Raw genomic sequence first — 14,674 nt, 5'->3', positions numbered from 1 at the left:
GATCAGACACACTTCACCACCAATGACTGGGCCTCCATGCGAGACCTGTGTGCCCTGTTGCGCTGTATCGAGTACTCCACCAACATGGCCAGTGGCGATGACGCCGTTATCAGCGTTACAATACCACTTCTATGTCTCCTTGAGAAAACACTTAGGGCGATGATGGAAGAGGAGGTGGCCCAGGAGGAAGAGGAGGAAGAGGGGTCATTTTTAGCACTTTCAGGCCAGTCTCTTCGAAGTGACTCAGAGGGAGGTTTTTTGCAACACCAGAGGCCAGGTACAAATGTGGCCAGACAGGGCCCACTACTGGAGGACGAGGAGGACGAGGATGAGGAGGAGGTGGAGGAGGATGAGGATGAAGCATGTTCACAGCGGGGTGGCACCCAAAGCAGCTCGGGCCCATCACTGGTACGTGGCTGGGGGGAAACACAGGACGATGACGATACGCCTCCCACAGAGGACAGCTTGTCCTTACCTCTGGGCAGCCTGGCACACATGAGCGACTATGTGCGGACTACTGGGTTGCCACCCTGCTGGATCCCCGGTACAAAGACAATGTGCCCACCTTACTTCCTACACTGGAGCGTGATAGGAAGATGCGCGAGTACAAGCGCACGTTGGTAGACGCGCTACTGAGAGCATTCCCAAATGTCACAGGGGAACCAGTGGAAGCCCAAGGCGAAGGCAGAGGAGGAGCAAGAGGTCGCCAACGCAGCTGTGTCACGGCCAGCTCCTCTGAGGGCAGGGTTAGCATGGCAGAGATGTGGAAAAGTTTTGTCATCACGCCACAGCTAACTGCACCACCACCTGATACGGAACGTGTTAGCAGGAGGCAACATTTCACTAACATGGTGGAACAGTACCTGTGCACACCCCTCCATGTACTGACTGATGGTTCGGCCCCATTCAACTTCTGGGTCTCCAAATTGTCCACGTGGCCAGAGCTAGCCTTTTATGCCTTGGAGGTGCTGGCCTGCCCGGCGGCCAGCGTTTTGTCTGAACGTGTATTCAGCACGGCAGGGGGCGTCATTACAGACAAACGCAGCCGCCTGTCTACAGCCAATGTGGACAAGCTGACGTTCATAAAAATGAACCAGGCATGGATCCCACAGGACCTGTCCATCCCTTGTGCAGATTAGATTTTAACTACCTCCCCTTAACAATATATTATTCTACTCCAGGGCACTTCCTCATTCAATACTATTTTTAATTTCATTTTACCATTATATTGCGGGGCAACCCAAAGTTGAATGAACCTCTCCTCTGTCTGGGTGCCGGGGCCTAAATGTGTGACAGTGGCCTGTTCCAGTGGTGGGTGACGTGAAGCCTGATTCTCTGCTATGACATGAAGACTTATTCTGTGCTGACATGAAGCCAGATTCTCTGTTACGCGACCTCTCTCCTCTGCCTGGGTGCCTGGGCCTAAATATGTGACAGTGGCCTGTTCCAGTGGTGGGTGATGTGAAGCCTGATTCTCTGCTATGACATGAAGACAGATTCTGCGCTGACATAAGGCCAGATTCTCTGTTACGGGACCGCTCTCCTCTGTCTGGGTGCCGGGGCCTAAATGTGTGACAGTGGCCTGTTCCAGTGGTGGGTGACATGAAGCCTGATTCTCTGCTATGACATGAAGACAGATTCTGTGCTGACATAAGGCCAGATTCTCTGTTACGGGACCGCTCTCCTCTGTCTGGGTGCCGGGGCCTAAATGTGTGACAGTGGCCTGTTCCAGTGGTGGGTGACGTGAAGCCTGATTCTCTGCTATGACATGAAGACTGATTCTGTGCTGACATGAAGCCAGATTCTCTGCTATGGCATGAAGAGACTGATTCTGTGCTGACATGAAGCCAGATTCTTTGCTATGGCATGAAGAGACTGATTCTCTGCTGACGTGAAGCCAGATTCTCTGCTATGGGACCTCTGTCCAATTGATATTGGTTCATTTTTATTTTTTTAATTTTTATTTTAATTCATTTCCCTATCCACATTTGTTTGCAGGGGATTTACCTACATGTTGCTGCCTTTTGCAGCCCTCTAGCTCTTTCCTGGGCTGTTTTACAGCCTTTTTAGTGCCCAAAAGTTTGGGTCTTCATTGACTTCAATGGGGTTCGGGTTCGGGACGAAGTTCGGTTCGGGTTCGGATCCCGAACCCGAACATTTCCGGGAAGTTCGGCCGAACATCCAGGTGTTCGCTCAACTCTAGTCATATTCTAGGTTCTTCAAAGTAGCCACCTTTTGCTTTGATTACTGCTTTGCACACTCTTGGCATTCTCTTGATGAGCTTCAAGAGGTAGTCACCTGAAATGGTCTTCCAACAGTCTTGAAGGAGTTCCCAGAGATGCTTAGCACTTGTTGGCCCTTTTGCCTTCATTCTGCGGTCCAGCTCACCCCAAACCATCTCGATTGGGTTCAGGTCCGGTGACTGTGGAGGCCAGGTCATCTGGCGCAGCACCCCATCACTCTCCTTCATGGTCAAATAGCCCTTACTTTCAAAGTTTTCCCAATTTTTCGGCTGACTGACTGACCTTCATTTCTTAAAGTAATGATGGCCACTCGTTTTTCTTTACTTAGCTGCTTTTTTCTTGCCATAATACCAATTCTAACAGTCTATTCCTTAGGACTATCAGCTGTGTATCCACCTGACTTCTCCTCAACGCAACTGATGGTCCCAACCCCCTTTATAAGGCAAGAAATCCCACTTATTAAACCTGACAGGGCACACCTGTGAAGTGAAAACCATTTCAGGGGACTACCTCTTGAAGCTCATCAAGAGAATGCCAAGAGTGTGCAAAGCAGTAATCAAAGCAAAAGGTGGCTAATTTGAAGAACCTAGAATATGACATATTTTCAGTTGTTTCACACTTGTTTGTTATGTATATAATTCCACATGTGTTAATTCATAGTTTTGATGCCTTCAGTGTGAATCTACAATTTTCATAGTCATGAAAATAAAGAAAACTCTTTGAATGAGAAGGTGTGTCCAAACTTTTGGTCTGTACTGTATATATGATATAAATAGATAGATAGATAGATATGATATAAATAGATAGAAAGATAGATATGATATAGATAGATAGATAGATAGATAATAGATAGATATGAAATAGATAGATAATAGATAGATAGATATTTATTTATTTTTTAATCCAGTGGTGCAAGAAGAATTGAGGCAGGAATGTTTAATTTACTTGCATAAAATCAAGACTATATTACCTTTAAGAGAAAAATTTACATTCTGAAATGACTCATTGCGAAGACTGAAAATATACAAGGACATTGAGCATAACAAAGACTGGCGATGAATCATGAAATAAAGCAGCAAATGGTGAGGGGTATTGTAAAATTTTCTTGATAAATCTCAACTAAAAATGTATGTTTATCTAGATTGCTATAGCCAGAGATAAGAAGAAACGACAAAGTATTTCTTAAAATTTGTGTAACTTAACATCCTCTCAGAAGGTACTAGTGCCTCCTGTAGATGGATACCTGTGTAAGTCATCGCCTAGTGCCACTGTTTGGTCTGTACAGGTCACTTTTCAGCAGTCATCTCATTATCATTAATTGCCGATTACAATGACAGATATCACCATTCAGAAGAGATTATATTACAGCTTTTCTACTCCCTCCTGACCTCTGCACAAGGCTGCCATAGAAGTCCATGAGGTTCCCTCCTGTCCATTGTGCCCATGGCCCATGGTGGCTGCTGTAAAGCATATCTCTAAATGCTGTTAACAACAGATCAGGCAAGATGGCTGCCCCCGTAATCATGTTCAGAAAATAGAATAAAAAATGAGACAATCAGAAAATTAAAACAGATTGGGAAAAACAAATGTGTGTCACATCTGGTTTTAACTGGCAGATACAATTTACATGACTAGCTTCAGATTTGATTGGGCCAAGTAGATCGATCAATTCAATTTGGGTCTGAATCAATTCTACTGAAATCGAAAGTGCTCCAATTGGCCTGAAATTGTGTGTATGACACTCTGAGGTCTCCTAGGACTCATATATTTTTTTCTCTCTCTCTCTTTCCCCAAAATTCACCCAAATCAAATCACCAAAAATTCTGATTCGGACGCAACTTTAATTCTTTCTAAGTTTGGGTTAAATCTGATTAGTTTAGAATCGATTGGCTCATATCTATAGATGACACATTGCCTTTAAGATGAGAATACACACTAGATGAATGTTCTTTGTTCTCACGGCAGATAAGTTGCTAGCAGAAAACTGCTTGCCGATGTAAGATTTTACTGTTTTTGGGGAAAACTGTCTCAAATATTGGGGGTTGCCGATGGAAAACTGTTTGCATGCAGCACAGAACGCCCACATGTGATACTACCTAGCAGATATTCTAAAGGAGCCATCACTGTGATTACATGTACAAGAGACAAAGTGCGAAAGGATGCTTGGGAGAAGAACGTGTACCCCTATAGTAAGACACTGTCAGCACAGATTGCGCAATGCCAGATTATGTAGGGGCACAACCCATTGACAAGGGGAATGTTAAAACCCAGGAGGAATAATAGAGTTATAGAGAAATAGTGCAAAGCAGAAAAGATGCTTTAGAACTGTATTTACTTAATAAAAAAAGAAAGAAATATAAGGAGAGCTGATGTTTTACTTACAATATTCATTGCCTACCTATTACCCCTTCAGGAACGTACATGTATGGTGGAAATCCATTTTTTTTAAATTGTGCCCATCAATGAGCAGAGTGGGCGCCTTAGCCACTGGGTTTCTTCTGTTTTACGCTGCGTTCAGACCTGAGCGTACGGGATGGAGCACTCTGTATGCGCGATTTTATGCGCGTTTACAGACGCGGCTCCGGAACAAGCGAACGCCCATTGTCGCACTTTCCCGTCAGTCTATGTACGGGAACGCGCGACATAACGCCCCAAAGAAGCTCCTGTACTTCTTGGGGCGTCGGGCGTTTTACAGCGCAATCGTACGCGCTGTGAAACGCTCAGGTGAGAACCATTCCCATAGGGAAACATTGGTTCTTGCCTGTTGAGCGTTTTACAGCGCGTAGGAACGTGCTGTAAAACGCTCAGGTCTGAACCCAGCCTTAAACAGCAAACACCCACAGAAAATGTCTGCGATCGGCGATAACGTAGATCGCAGACATTTAACCCCACAACTGCATGGTCATAAGCAGCTTTCCCAGGGGCCTGAATGGGTCCCCCGCTGTTCGTTCCTTGTGGTAGTTTCCTTCCCTCTTAGGGCTGTTTCACACGAACGGATGAAAAAATAAATAAGCCCTCATTTTGCTCTGTAAGCATAACAATAGAAAATTTATGGGGGTTAGAATATTGAGATGCAAAGCAAAAATCAGTTTTTTCAAAGTTGTTATTTTTTTTTTTAAGTATTAAAACACAAGAAAAGCTATACAAATGTGGTATCACTGTAATTGTACTGACCCAGAGAATGAAGGTAACCGGTCAGTTTTACCACATAAAAATGAAACCCATAAAACTATGGCAGAATTGTGTTTTTTCCCCCCCAATTCCCACCCACGGTGGCTCAGTGGTTAACACTGTTGGCTTGCAGTGCTGAGGTCCTGGGTTCAAATCCAATCATGAATGACATCTGCATGGAGTTTGTATGTTCTCCCCATGTTTGCGTGGGTTTCCTCCCACACTCCAAAGACCTACTGATGGGGAACTGAGATTGTGAGCCCCAATGGGGAGAGCCCGATGCTAATGTCTATAAAGCGCAGTGGAATATGTCAGCACTATATAGTATAAATAAATTTGTAATTTTTTCCAGCTTTCCAATTTTTTCATATGAAATATTAGATGGTGCCATTAAAACATACAACTTGTCCTGAAAAAAAATAAGCCCTCCAAAGTGAATGGAAAAATAAAAAAAATATGGTTCCGGGAAGGCCGGGAGTTAAAAAAAAAAAAAGGAAGCGCAAAAATGAAAAATCACCCAGTCCAGAAGAGGTTAAATGTGCTACAATGTTCATGTGTGCAGCTTTATATAAAGCCAAGATCACTGTGTCCCATGAGGAATGACTACCATCCCGCAGCTGCAAATGTTGTGTGTTTTTCAATAACTGATTACATAAGGTTTATTTAATATGATTAAGATTCATGGGCATCATTTCGGAGATAAATTACGCTCTGCAGTAAGAGATGAGCCGCGATCCAGCTACTGCCTAGAGTTCAGCCTCCATGATTGAACTAGGCATAAAAACAGTTTGGCGGCAGGGCTGTGTGTAATGAATGTGCAGGGTGTGGATAATTAATGTATGCAGCGCTGCAGCAGCAAGACCGCAGAAGCAACACATTCCATAAAATGCAACGTAAGGAAATATTACGGAACAGTGGGTAGCAAACTGCGGCCATATACCGTAGGATGAGCGGTTACTGTAAATTTAACGTAGGTGGGTCCAGTATTTATTTATTTTTCTTTAAATTAAACTGAATTGATCAATCAGAGATTTATGGACAGTCCGTAAAAATAGTTGACTTTTTTCCTGTGTCCGTGGAAAAAAAATAGATGTGTCCGTGATTTTTTCAAGGCTGGTGGTTCTTGACTAGATTATTTTGCTGGTAATTATCATGATCTTACAGCTCACAGTAAATGCTAGTAATGAGTTCTTATCAGTATACTGGGCTATAGACATGTATTACTTATAATCTTTATCATTCATTTTGGGATAAATTGTCCAGAAAAAGGAAAAATTGGCAACCCTGCTCCCGGCACAGCCACCAATCAGCTGTTTGAAGAGGCTGGATCGCTCCGGTAAGTGCTGCAGCCTCTTCCTAGGCCAGTGACATCAAGTTCATTGGTCACATGGCCTAGGTGTAGCTAAGTCCCTTTTAAGTGAACGGGGCTGAGCTGCAATACCTAGTACAGCCATTATCTAATGGATGGCACTGTGGTTGGTCAACTGCAAGGATGATGTGGCGCCAAACATCTGATCAAAAGTGGTGGCGGAGGTTGGACCTCCACTGATCACATACTGATGACCTACCTGAGGATAGGTCATCACTATAAACACTTAGCAACCCCCTTTAAAATCCTACGGTTTTGCATCTACAGCTTCTACATAGACGTATTTCTCTCTATGGTCACTGACCCTTTCCAGCCTGGCCTTCCCTACACTTTTACTTTCTTCCAACTGTCAGCTCTTCTCCGAGATAATAGAAATTAACATACGGTTGTAGGATCAGACTACACAGACTTTGTTTGTAGTCTGTAACCAAGGAGACACATGTATCTGCATAAGAGAAGTATAAACAAAAATGGTAGTTGTTCAAAATTGCCTTTCCCTATGTTTTGGAATACTAGAAAATGATTCCAAAGGTATATATTGACTTCACATATGGGGTACGTGGGCTTTTAAATTACATTTTTTTCTCCTTTAAGTACATAAAGATTTGTAATATTTTCCAACATTTTATTCTTCTATCTACTCTTCTCTTTGAAACTCTCACTTTGCTTTAAAAAGTTGATCTCATAAATATCCAACACCATTCTAATTTTCTACTGCATGTTTACTTTTCAGTGCTACACTCTCGGAATGAAGAAATCGTTTAGTGGAAAATACATCTGCTGAAATCTAAACCACAATTTTCATTTCAAGAGAATGTGGACGGCGGCAAGGACCACACTGAACTTATGATATTTTAAAATAAAAGGGAAAATAAAATACCAGATGATTCATTCACCTTTCCGAAATGCTAGAGGGCTCAATTGTCATCTCATTTTTTTTCCCCCAAGAAAATGTAAATATAGAAGGCTTTATTATGTTAAAATGAATATTCAGAAGAAATGACGGGAGCTGATTTGTTATTCAAGGTACACCAGCAATTACATGATTTTGAATATCTATTGCCTCCCTGGAGTCCAACTAAATTAAAAAGTAGATGTTTCAGAGGGAAAGTTCTAGCCTTGTATGTTCTTCCTTGTAACTAAATTATTGCAAGAAAAAGTTATTTACATACATGGATTGTCAACTAAGACAGGAGACAGACAATTTATTCTTCAGTTTATGGTCATTTATGGACTCTAATGGTCACTATGGCCTACGTATATAAGGGTATTCGCATGAAATTGCTCCATACACAGACTCTGTGACCTACACAGCACTTCATATGTGCCTCCATACATTGCCTTGATGAAGTCCCATATTCTGGTCTTGAAGCAACCCTGTATTCAGGCACACCATTTTTGTTCACAGGTTCTAGAAGAAACTGTAAACTAGGTAAAATCAGTTGGACAAGAAGGTAAAGTATGGATCTATACCAAGCTAAGTGTGCCGTAGCACAGGTTTATACAACTTATCCATAAGTTATTAGCATCAACAAAGAAGTTGTCCCATTTTGGACATTGATGTTATATCACTATCTTCAGAATGGGGCCCCTAAATTGAAGAAGAGCACAATGCACTTGCACGTCTTGCTCGCCATTCCCTGCAGTGAATTCAGACTTCTGAAGACAGCGGAGTGAGCCATCTCTCTGTTCGCTGCGATGGGATTGCCGGAAATAGTTGAGTCAGGGCTCTGCTATTTTTGGAACTCCCATAGTGAAGAAAGGAGTGTGGCCATGAGGAATGGAGTGTGGCCATGAGGAATGGAGTGTGGCCTTGTTCTGGAGATAAGAGTGGGTCCCACACCTTAATGACATTGATGGCATATCCTAGTGATGTTTCACATGAAAAATGCCCTTTAATATAAGTTCAGATGTGATGCCATGTGTAACGCCTTTAAATATAAGTCTAAAATATGATTGACAATTGGCGGGCAAGGATGACTCCATAGTGAGCGAGTAATGGATCACTTCCGAAATCATTGTTTAATGATAACTTCTACTGGGTAAGAATTGTTTGTCTTAATTTCAGCTCCTAAATGGAAAAAAAGACTGTATTAATATAATATTTCAAATGATAGTATAATTTAAATTTATTTTATTTTTTTTAAACTTTTTTTGGAAACAGCTCTAACCCTGTGTATGGGTTGTGTCAGGCTCATTAACAAAACAGAAAAATGGTTATCCTGGTGGAAATACCACGATAAACAAATTAGCTTAAAAATAATCAGTCCAAAACGGAATGTAAAACAGGATTCAGTGGTATAATATGATGCCTCTACTGATGGAATCTGATGAGATCAAGTGGGAACATTGAAGAATTTTGGTAGGTATGTGTCATAAATCACTGAGCTTGAGGGGATACACCTACTTTTAAAGCATATATTTTATTTCTAGATATTAAAAACCACTTAGCAAAATAAATGTTAGATACAAGGTCAAAAATAACACTAAAAGGTCTAAAGCAAGGTCTAGTGAGGGATGATGGGGCTAATCAAAATCAAACAATAGCTTAAATAGATTTTCTTTTGTGGTTACTTATGTTTTGATGTCCGCTGGAAAGTTTGAAACTTCCATTGTATTTGGAATTCACAATATAGACTGGAGAAATTGCAGGATCACAGAAGCAATCGGTCCGGGTAATAATGGAAGCAGTTCAGGTGTTTAGAAGTTCTGTAGATATTCAAACTATAAAGTGCCATGTGCAAACAAGGTCTATTGTCCAATATCGCTATTAGGCAAAATTGGTCTGGGACTCTGTCCCTATTGAAGTCCCTGCCTACAAGTAGAGTAATATTCCAGAAAGGGGTGGCCCCACTTATCGGTGGCTGTCCCTAGATTAGAAGACCCTAATTAACCAAATGTCCCGGTGTTTCCCCTGGATGGATAAGTTACAGGTTCATCAGTGGACTTAAGCTTGGTGCTTAAATGATTATCATATCAGCTATATTAAGTGCTGCAGCCAACCGGTCAGAAAGCACTGTGTCATTTTAAATAGTCCCCCTAAAAAAATCCCAGCGTTAAGGGTCCTCTGTTGCGCATGCACCAATAGTTACGTCATAGTTTCATAGTGATAAGGGGGGAGATCGCTATCCTCTCGATATATATCAGTCTAGTATTGCCTATAAAAAGGAAGAAGAGTATTTCTCACCTCCCCAGCTAGATCGCATCTGAAGGTGCGCATGCGCAAATGTCATGGCCTCATTAGTTGGATTCCTACAGAGACCTGGTCTGTGAACATACGTCGGTGGCAGCGCGCTGGTAGGCTCGTTAAACCAGCATGCGCAGAGGGCCATATGAGGATACGGATATTGAAAGATGTTAAGGGCAAAAGAAAATGGGCGTATACGTCGAAAAACGAATGATCTTCACCTTAAAGGGTTACTGTATCAATTTACAGATGTCCGCTCTATAGATTAAATAAATTAATTAAACCAGGCTAGAGATTAATGTTTAATGTTATGAGGAAAAATATGTCAAATAAAAATATACTAGGAAAATGGACTAATTAGATTAATTATATCTGAGAAATGTGGAAAGGTTTTGGAAGAACATTATATATTATAAATTGAATTCTCAGTATCGTCTTCCAAATAGATGAATTTAAACATTCAGCCACCACATTTTGAGATGGACCGGCCATTTGTATCTAGCATCTGCACCCCTCACCCCAGGAACTGCAAAAAGGTTAACAGAATTGCGCTGGGGTCCTAGGTTGGAATCTGACCAAGGACAACATCTGCATGGAGTTTGTATGTTCTCCATGTTTGCTTGAGTTTCCTCCAGGTTCTCCGGTTTTACACTGATAGGGAACTTAGATTGTGAGCCCCATAGGGGACAGCCCGATGCTAATGTCTGTAAAGCGCTGTGGAATATAGCAGCACTTTATAAGTGCGTAAAATAAATAAATCTAAAAAGAAAAAAACTTATGGTAAATCTTTCCTGAAATAACATATATAACAGTCTTCTAATGTGCAGATATAATAATTACTTGCTGCTCCTTGGCATCATATCTGGGAGGCGTCATTCAACTTATTGTAAAGAAGACAACCATAGGCTCATCTCATCATAATTAAATATTCACTCTTGTGCCCATAAGACCACAAAATCCCTTTTGCCCATTGGTGGCTCCCAGTAATGAGAATGACCTGAAGGTCTTTCTGATAATTATTTTGAGCCCCCCCCCATGCCCCCATGCTCTGCTATGCTTTCTCATGCTGCCTTCAATAAGTATTTCAGATTCACCGTTAGGAAATGTCAAATTGTTCACCATTCACGGGTCATGGCAGATGCTTTTTAAAGTGGATAACTGGTATCATAATAGGATTTAAAAGGGTTGGCCACTTTCTGGCAACCCCTTTATCTCTGGATGCAACAATACAGACCCCAGAGATCAGACTTTTTTATCGATCATAAAGTAATGGCATTTCCTAGGGATATGTTATCACTTTATAAGATGGGAAAATCCCTCTACACTAATATAAAGGAAAGAAAAAAACTTTAAAAACATAAAATATTAAAATGTGCATAATATTAAAAGAAGCATAAGATTAACACAGAGTTTTTCTGTGCCAGTGACTTTGTGTGACTCACTTAAGAACTTCGAGCCTGGAGTTTTCATTTCTCCGGGCAACAACTGTACAGTACATAGGACATAACCAATGACTTTAATCTCCTGCAAGGAAAATCTTTTCTAATTACAGAAGACCATCCACCTACAAGGAAGCTAGCACTTGAAGAGCTGCTTTAATATACTGCACGGGATCATACAGCAGAATAAAGAAAAGTGGTTAGATATGCAAGACACATTACACATGGGAGGTGATCATTAATATGACAACATTGAAAAATACTGTAAGGTACTGCCATATATTGGTCATATAATTTACAGTGTACATATAGTAGACATAAAGGGGCTAATTAAGGAACTATGGTATGCCTGTTCTCTGGTCTAAAAAAGTCGCAGATGGTGTTTTTTGTGGGTTTTTGCAACATTTTGGTCTTTACATCAATTCTGCAACAGTTCCATTTTCTAGATGAAAACTCCAGATTAGACCGGGATTAGGGCACACTTACTATGTGCGACTTTTGTCATATCTCATGGCAGGCAAACCCTTGTTCTACTTTTACACCTAAAGGTGCTGCTGAGATGACCCTCTGAAACATTAGTGGCGAATGCCTGCTGCTGATTTGACCATCTAAAAAATTAGGGGCGAGGGCCTGCTGGTGATCTGACCCTCTAAAACATTAGGGGCTAGGGCTTGCTGCTGATCTGACCCTCTAAAACATTAGGGGCGAGTGCCTGCTGTTGATCTGACCATCTAAAACATTTGGGGTGAGGGCCTGCTGCTGATCTGACCATCTTAAACATTAGGGGTGAGGGTCTGCTGCTGAGCTGACCATCTTAAACATTAGGGGTAAGGGTCTGCTGCTGAGCTGACCCTCTAAAACATTAGGGGCAAGTGCCTGCTGGTGACCCTCTAAAACATTATGAGCGAGGGCCTGCTGGTGACCCTCTAAAACATTATGGGTGAGGGCCTGATGGTGACCCTCAAAAACATTATGGTTCAGGGCCTGCTGGTGACCCTCAAAAACATTATGGGCGAGTGCCTGCCTGTGACCCTCTAAAACATTATGGGTGAGGGTCTGCTGCTGAGCTGACCATCTAAAACATTAGGGGTAAGGGTCTGCTGCTGCTCTGACATCTAAAACATTAGGGGTGAGGGCCTGTGGTGACCCTCTAAAACATTAAGAACAAGGGCCTGCTGGTGACCCTCTAAAACATTATGGGCGAGGGCCTGCTGGTGACCCTCTAAAACATTATGAATGAGGGCCTGCTGGTGACCCTCAAAAACATTATGGGTGAGGGCCTGATGGTGACCCTCAAAAACATTATGGGCGAGGGCCTGCTGGTGACCCTCTAAAACATTATGAATGAGGGCCTGCTGGTGACCCTCAAAAACATTATGGGTGAGGGCCTGCTGCTGAGCTGACCGTCAAAAAACATTAGGAGCGAGGGCAGCCTAATAAGCATGTTGATATGATGAAGGAGGAGGACGAGAAAAGGGAGATTGAACCATATACCCTTTTAGTGGTGGAAGGGGTGCATGGGAATACAGTGTATTCAATAAGCCATAAAAGCCACATTTAGAGTGCCTTTATGTTCAGCCGCTTTCCTCTAGTGGAGTAGAGAAGTCAGGGGAAATTCAGGCCTTGTTCATTTTTATAAGAGTCAACCGGTTAGCATTTTCAGTTGACAGTCGGATGCGCTTATCAGTTATTATGCCCCCAGCAGCACTAAATACACCCTCTGACAAAACGCTGGCGGCAGGGCAGGCCAGCACCTCCAAGGCGTAGAGCGCCAGTTTGTGCCACGTGTCCAGCTTGGACAACCAATAGTTGTAAGGCAAAGAGGGATCGCTGATGAAGTTGACATGGTCTGCTACGTACTCCTTCACCATCTTCCAAAATATTTCCCTCCTTGTGACACTAGGCCACGCATCAGGTTGAGGTTGCTGGCGGGGTGTCATAAAACTGTCCCAGGCCTTGGAGAGTGTTGACCTGCCTCTGTTAGAACTGCTGTGGGTTCCCCTCCCCTCCTCGGTTAACCAAGGAACTACGTACTCTGCTGCCAGTGTTGTCAGCTGGAAATTTTTGGATCAATTTTTCCACAAGGACCTTCTGATATTGCACCATTTTGCTCATCCTCTCCACAACAGGAATGAGAGATGAGAAGTTCTCTTTGTAGCGGGGGTCAAGAAGGGTGAACAACCAGTAATCGGTGTTGGCCAAAATGCGTTCAACGCAAGGGTCACGGGAAAGGCAGCCTAACATAAAGTCAGCCATGTGTGCCAGAGTCCCGACAGACAATACTTCACAATCTCCTCCTCATCATTGTCCAATTCGCGCTGAGAAGACAAACTGAGGGTGGTCTGGCTATCACTCTGTGAACTGTCTTCCCTCATTTCCACCTCTTCCACATGCAAAGCGTCCGCCTTAATTGTGAGCAGCCAGCGTTTGATTAGACACAAAAATGGGATGGTTACGCTGATAATAGCGTTATCGCCGCTCACCATCTGTGTTGATTCCTCAAACTTGCGTAAAACCTCACAGAGGTCAGACATCAATGCCCACTCGTCGCTTGTGAAGAGCGGAAGCTGACTGGAAAGGCGACGACCATGTTGCATGGCCCCTGCGCAAGGATGACACGCAAATTCGTGAAGCGTTCCATATTTTTCCTCCATACCGCCATGACCAACTTCACCCGCACCTACTGTGTCCTTCTCCCATACCATGTAGATTGTAAGCCCTCACGGGCAGGGTCCTATCTCCTTCTGTACCAGTTTGTAACTCATCTTGTTTATGATTAGTGCAATTGTCTGTATTATGTATGTATACCTCTTCTCATATGTACAGCGCTGTGGAATGAATGGCGCTTTAATAATAATAAATAATAATAATAATAATAATAAATAATAATACTGCCCTCTGCTGCTCACAAAGCCTGGCCAACATGTGGAACGTGGAGTGATCTGGCAATTGCAAGCACTGCTGCAGCGTCGCCAGAATGGTGGAAGCTGTCGATGACTTGCGAAAACGGGCACACACTCGGCACACCTTCACCAGTAGCTCAGGTAAATTGGGATAGGTTTTGAGAAACCACTGAACCAATAGTTTAAACATGTAGGCTAGGCATGGGATGTATGTGTCACGGCTGAGGATGGGGGAAATCCTCAGCCGTGTGGAGCCCGATGATGTTTCGGCTGCTTGGCCATGAAGACAGGATTAGGGAGCAGGTCACCTCCTAAGGCATCCCTAACCTGACCCTAGCTCCTAGCTGCATGGGCCAACCTTG

At 42.8% G+C, this 14,674-nt stretch overlaps 1 protein-coding gene and 1 pseudogene across 5 annotated transcripts in view; one reads left to right on the top strand and one right to left on the bottom strand.

The window, feature by feature from the left end:
* The window catches only part of LDB2 (LIM domain binding 2), a 405,114-nt gene that overhangs the window by 304,882 nt on the left and 85,558 nt on the right, over positions 1-14,674 (bottom strand). The gene's annotated exons all lie outside the window — the stretch shown is intronic.
* Positions 14,001-14,056, top strand: LOC120992629 (annotated as a pseudogene).

Source organism: Bufo bufo, chromosome 2 (assembly GCF_905171765.1).
Source record: "Bufo bufo chromosome 2, aBufBuf1.1, whole genome shotgun sequence".
Taxonomy (NCBI): Eukaryota; Metazoa; Chordata; class Amphibia; order Anura; family Bufonidae; genus Bufo; species Bufo bufo.
Note: the sequence above shows the minus strand (reverse complement) of the source record. Positions and strands in the feature narration are given on the sequence as shown.